This window comes from Nannospalax galili, unplaced genomic scaffold, assembly GCF_000622305.1.
Source record: "Nannospalax galili isolate Female #2095 unplaced genomic scaffold, S.galili_v1.0 scaffold115, whole genome shotgun sequence".
Classification (NCBI taxonomy): domain Eukaryota; kingdom Metazoa; phylum Chordata; class Mammalia; order Rodentia; family Spalacidae; genus Nannospalax; species Nannospalax galili.
The window spans coordinates 532,067-539,045 of NW_008340588.1; positions in this window are offsets into that span (position 1 = coordinate 532,067).

Genomic DNA, 6,979 nt, shown 5'->3' on the forward strand with positions numbered 1-6,979 from the left:
GCAACTTCCCTGTAGCAGTGATCCTTTTCTCTGTTCACTGCCTCCTGCTAAAACCTCTCACTTATTTGACTGAATGACAAAGGCAGCAATACCAAAATTGAACTAAATTTTCCAGCAATAATTTAAAAACTAGAGAAAGTGACTGGAATCTTATCAGCTTAATACATTGGAATTAAAATTTTAATTTTTGCATGATTAAAAACTGAAAAAGTATCACAAAGCCAATGAAATTTATAGTATAATACTCTACATTTCAACGTCTGCTGCATTACAGAAGTGCTAAGTAGAAGGCAGAAGTGTGAACAATTCACTAAAGTGTTTCCTGATGACCCATCAGTACTATATACAAATAGGTATTACACTGAGTATTTACATTCATATACAGTTTGCTACACTTGAAGCAGAAATTGGTTGGTATTGGTCTTCCATAGCTCTTCAGTCGTAGTGCCTGAAAATATTTGATAAAGATAGCTCTCACTAGAAGACCTAGTTTAGGCAGGAAGAACAGCATTTAGCACTGAGGCAAGAAATGTCTGACTCATTCAAGGAACAGTCTTCCAGAAAGAGGTGAAAGAAGAGGCCAGACGTGTAGGCGGGATCATGTCAACAAGCTTGACTTTTCCCTTAGGGCCACAGGATCTTGTTCCTTAGATACTTTTAAGACTGAGTTTGACATAATCATATTTCATGTTTTGGGGCCTCTGTTTGATTTTTTGAGACAGGGTCTTGGGCTCCTCTAGCTGGAACTTTCTATGTAGGCCAGGCTGGCTTTGTTTTTACGATTGCCTCTCCCTCTTGAGTGAGTGCTGGACTTAAAACACAAAACCTCATACTTCATGTTTTGAAAGACCATTATCCAGGTGCTGTGTGGAGGATGGGTTGACAAGGGTTAGAGGTACCACTTAGCAGGACCATTCCAGTTGTCCTAAAAAGACTATGTGGGAACCTGAGGAAGCTGAGAGAAGTGGAGGGATTCCAACCAAATTTGAGAGACTGAACTGATAGTTTTCTCATTGTTTGGCTGTGTCTCATGGAAGAGTGTGCTAAGGATCTTTTCTAGGTTCTTTAAGTGACATTTGCATGGCTGTCAATTTAGTAATGTAGAGAAGGTTTATGGGCAAGACAATTCAGTTTTAGTTGTATTGTTGGGATGCTGACTTTTAGAATATGGTTTAGTCAGCATGAAAGCATAAATTTAGGTGTTGTCATTACAGGTCAACAAGGTGACTACAGCTAGCTCAGAATAGGGCAGCAGGACAGAGCAATGAGCATAATGTCTTCCACAATTCCTGCATTTCAGTCTTAGATGCTTCTTTAGGACATCATCTGGGAGAAGAGAGAGGAGATAGGATTGGAAGGAACAAAGAACTTTTCTTTTTTTTTTTGAACAGCTGCCATTCCTAACCACAGACACAGAAGGGAAACATTACCTCAGTGTGTATGGAAGGACATGGTGTTTATGGGCCCCTGGTAAGTGCAATGCATCTCTGCTGCTGTCCATGCTCCCTTCCCAATTCCTGAATCTTGGTGGCTCCTTATTAATGAAAATTCCTTCATGACTGACAGATATTCAAATAAAAGTGAAAATGACTAACACAAGTGTAATCTATCTCCAGTAACAGATGAGCTTTTCCAGAAAGTGACCCCAGAAACATCTGTGATCTCTAGTGCTCTTTCACAGTCGTGCAGACCACTTTCTTACCCGAGTTCTGTACATGCACAAACAGGTGACATGTGTAAGCTGTCAAAATACATACATGTGAGAAGTTAAAGAAGTGCCAACTGCATCATATCAGCCAAAAGATTTTTTTCAGAAAGGCTAGAAATGGAAACAACTTCACGTATAAAAGATTTGTAGCGTTGGGCTCAGTGGTTAAGAACACTGGTTGCTTTGCAGAGGACCTGGGTTCGATTCCAAGCACTCACATGGTGGCCAACAAGTGTCCCTAACTCCAGTTTTAGGGTATCGAATGCCCTCTTCTGACTTCCACAGGCATTACATGACATGAGTACACTTACATACTTGCAGGCAATACACTCACACATAAAATAAAAAATATTAAAATAAAAAGATACATAGGCTTATTGTCCATTTTTTAAATAATATACCTAACCTTTGAATGTAAATAAACCCTACTCCACTCTCTAGATAGGGAATGTTCTATATTTACTTTGAACTTCCAGTAAAAGCCTGTAAACTAAATTAAAATTTCTTGCATGCCTCTCTAATTTCCCTCAGTAAGCACAGTGTGTAAACTATATTGTTCAAATGCCAGGCATGTATCAGTCCACAATCGGAATACCTCTCGGGAGGTTTCAGTACTTATAAAATAATCTCAAACATACATGAAGAAATGTGCTACCAAATGGAGCTTTGTAGACAGGAAAACTACATAGCTAGAATTTGGTGTGCCTGTTATTATACAAAAATATGAACTGCTGTTTGACATTTTCCGTAATGTGCTTACAGATAGATCTCTTAACTTTGGTGTATTTGTATGTGTGGTATGTACATGTTCGCCAGTGTGTGAATGTTGTATTGCAATTGTGCATACATGTATGTGTGTGTAGTTGTATGTGCATGTGTGGAGGCCCTAGATTGATGTCTATACCTCATTCACTGAGGCAAGGTCCCTCAAATGAACCCATAGCTCATCTGCAGCAGCTTGTCTGGCTAGCCAGTTTGCTTCCAGGGACTTCCTGTCTTTGTCTTCCTAGTGCTGGAATTACAAGTGGGTCTCTACACCCACCCAGCACTTCTGTGGGTTCTGAGGATCCACATTCCAGACCTCATGCTTAAGTGAATCTTACCCACTGAGCCATCTCCCCAGCCCTCCACCATATTTTGTGAGACAAGGTCTCTCACTGAACCTGGAGCTTAGCGATTCAGCCAGACTGGCTGGCCAAGGAGCGCCAGGATCCACCCCAGTGCTGGAATTACAGATGTGGCTGCTTCACAGGATCAAACTCAGGTCTTCCCACTTCCACTCAGTCATTGACTGAGCCATCTCCTAGCCTGAGATCTCTTAACTTTTATTTTATTTTATTTTTTTATTTTATGTGTATGTGTGTATTGCCTGCATGTATGTAAGTGCACCCGTGCTGGGAAATGCCTGCGGAGGACAGAAGAGGTTGTCAGATCCCCTGGAACTGGAGTTACGGACAGTTGTTAGCTGCCATGTGGGTGCTGGGATTAAAACCCGGGTCTTCTGCAAGAACAACCAGTGTTCGTAACCGCTGAGCCATCTCTCCAGCCCCAAGATCTCTCTCTTAACTTTTAAGTAGCAATTTTATAGACATAAAATTCCCACATCATAAATTCACCCACTAAAAGATTTAAAATCTATGTCAATGTTTTTTTAATTCACAGACTTGTGTAACTGTCTCCACTACTTCCAGAATATTCCATCCTCCCCAATGAGAAACTCAGTATTTGTTAATAAACCCATTTACTGTTTACTTTCTCAGCCTCACTAATCTGTTTTCTGTCTCAATGGAGTTGTCCATTCTAGACATTTCATATAAATGGAGTCATAAGATAAAGGGTCTCTTTTGACTGTCTTCTTTGCCTCAGCATTGTCAAAGTGCATGAGTTTTATGGCATCTATCAGTATTCCATTCCTTTTCCTTGTTGACTAGTATTCTACCACGTGGATATATTGTAATTTGTTTAGTCATTAGTAACTAGACATTTGAGTTGTTTCAACATTTTGGTTGTAATTCTGATAGGGACATTTATGTGGGTTTTTTTTATGGGGAACCATGCTCTTATTTCTTTTGGTTATATCTATAGGAGCAGAATTGCTGCGTTATGTAGTAACTCTACTGACACATTGTTTTCCAAAGAGGCTGCTCCATTGTCCATACCCACTAGCAGTCCAGAAGGGCTGTGCATTGTTTCCTACCCTCATTACTCTCTGTGTGTCTTTTGAATCCAAGTGAGTGTGCAATGCATATTCCTACATGGTTTTGATGTGCATTTCCCTAATGACTGATGATCTTTAGATTTTTTTCATGTGCATATTGCCATTTGTAGATAGATAGATAGATAGATAGATAGATGATAGATAGATATACACTTTAGAGAAATTATACATATACTTTTTCCCAAGGCTGGAGATGTAGTTCTGTGGTAGATGGTTTACCAAGCATGCTCACAGCCCTGGGTTTAATCTCTAGCACTCCCCACAAGTCCCAAATTTAAAAATTGAATGGTTTGTCTTATTATCAACTTGTAGGAGTTGTGTATATAAGAATATATAGACAAGTCTCCACAATTTTTAGAAACTTCATTGAAGAAAAGAAATATTAGATAAACAAGGATATCTAATTTGGCATTCAGAATAAATAGCATACATACATGCATATGCTAACAAATGTCAAGTACAATTCTTTCATATTTTAGCAAGGAACGTTTCTTGTTAATTACAAAAAAAAAATCTTAAAATGTGAGACTGTACGAAAATCAGAAGCTGATTATGACATACTCTTGCAATAAAGCACTATTCTGTCTTCAAGATGACAACTGTGAAGTGTTCTCCACAACCTTGGAAACTTTCTGTGAGACATTAAAGAAAAAATGTCCACATATATAATATAGTACCAACTATGTCTACAAGCAAAGTAGAAAGTTATCAAATGGATGTATTGGTGCTGTAGTTTGGAAGTGTCCCCTGAAGACCCCTGTGCTAAAGGCTCAGTCCCCAGCCTGTGGCACTAACAGGGGGTGGCAGTACCTTTAAGAGATGGGCCTACTTAGGTCACTGGGGACATGCCCTTCAAGGAGGCTTTGGGCCCCTTCCTACATCTCTACCACCTCTTGACGGTTGTGAGGTGGTCAGGCCTCCTCTGCAACAAGCTGCCATAGACCCAGACCAACAGCCCATATGACAGTGCACTGAACCTCTGAATCATAAGCCCAAATAAGCCTTTCCAATTTGTAAGCTGATTATGTCAGATTTTTCTTATAGGAGCAGAAAGCTGTGTTAATCAGTTTTTCTATTTTTGTAACAAATTCTTGGGAGACACAATATAAACAGGGGAAGGACTTAGTCTGGTGCATGGTTTCAGTCCAAGGTGAGCTGGCTCTGTCACTTGAGGCCTGAGGCAGGACGGAATATCATGGCAGCAGGAATGTGGTACTCTTCCTAGCTCTTCATGAAGAGCTTCATGCACTAGCTCTTCATGAAGTCTGGAAAGGAACAGAGGAGGATGAATCCAAGGACAGCATATGATCTTCAAAGGCACATCCCCTAGCGGCCTATCAACCAGCCCCTCCCCCACCTCCTAGTTCCACTTCCAATAACGCTAACAAATTAGGAGTTAGTAGATTAACACATTGCATGAAGACAAAATTCTAATGAGCCAATCAGTTCCCTAAAGCCCCACATCTGCACATTGCTGCATTTGGAGACTATGGTTTGATCTTGTACTGAAGAGATAAACAAATATCTTTTTTACCTCAGATAGGGTACCAAAAACAGAGCAAAAGAAACCATTGCACCCAAGTCCAGCCTAGTGAATCAATGAGTTTAATTTGGGTTACTTACAGGAACATGGGTGACAGGTTATTTATGGGAGTGTAGGAAACTTATGGGCGGCTACAATACTGAAGGAAATGTCCATCCCAGTCACTGTTAACTACTTATATGTCCTAAGGGAGCAGTGCTTACTTCTCCCAGTGACCATTAATTGTCTACACATCCTTGGGGAGGAGTGAGGCCTCATGAATCCCTCCACTACCTCCTAGTGGAAACTTAATGGGTCTAATTTGTACAGGTCTCATGGGAGTAATTATAGATGCTAAGGGTTCAGGAGGACACAGCCATATCATGCCTGGAGAGCAGAGCTCCACAACAGGGATCAAGCCTTCAGTGCATGAACTTGTAGAGGACGTTTCATATCCAGACTGGAGCACTGACAAGCCCAGTGAGCAAGTGAATCACGTCCATCCTGGGCAGTGGGATGATGGGCTATGTTTTTTCATGTTTTACAATTATCTATAATGAACATGCATTTCTTTATAAATAGGAATTTTACTGGAGAGAGTGAAAATTGTCTTAGCAGTAGCATAAAAATTGTCAAACTAAAATAATAGATTGTCTTTAAAGAAGGGTGATGGTTTTGGAAGTCTGTGATGGTGTTTCATGACACTGTCTTATATCTCTTTGAATAATGCCAGGAAATTAGAGTCATTTTATCTCCAGCGTCCTATAACCATTTATCTTGAACTGTATTTCTCCACGTGTTTAAGTTAGTTCTTGGTGGAAATCTGGGCAAACTGAGATACACTTCCTTGGTCAGAAACAACACTTTGTAGATTTAGTGCACCCTTGTACTTTCCAAGACCTGAGAAATCCTGATCAAAGATCATTTTTGTTTTCTTACTGCTTATATGCTTGCTTCATGAATTCTTAAAAGAGGGGCCATAAAGCTTTGAAAACATTTTTGTGTGTGCGTGCCACAAATTCTATGCAACATGTTCTTAAAGGCCAAGATTATTCCCATGGTGCAGGCAAGCAATAGATCTTGGGCCACAGTTCTTGCGACTGCTATCGTTTGAAGACAAACCACTAATTGCTGAGGAATTCACTGGGAGCTAAAAAAGAACATTTCTTTTCAGCACACTCCTTGAAACCTCTCGCAGGCTTCTCTTGTTCTGGAGCTCGAATTCTCGTCACCCACTGCTGTTCTCCTTCCTACCTCTCCATGTGAATGTATTTTAAGACAAAGCTACTTTTGAAAAACAAAATGTTCTGGTGGGTTTGGCACCATAGCCCTGCAGTGATGCTGGCACAGGGCTGTGGATACATGTCCAGAAATGCTGTTTGTGAATGTGATAGCAATTCTACTAAAAATAAGGACCTTCTCTGCAACTTCTAGATAGAGGAGAAATTGCAGTTGCCCTCCGCTCTTCAGATGGCCTTGCATCTCCTGTGGGATGTTGATGTTTCAAAGCCTCCACATACAAGAAAGTTCA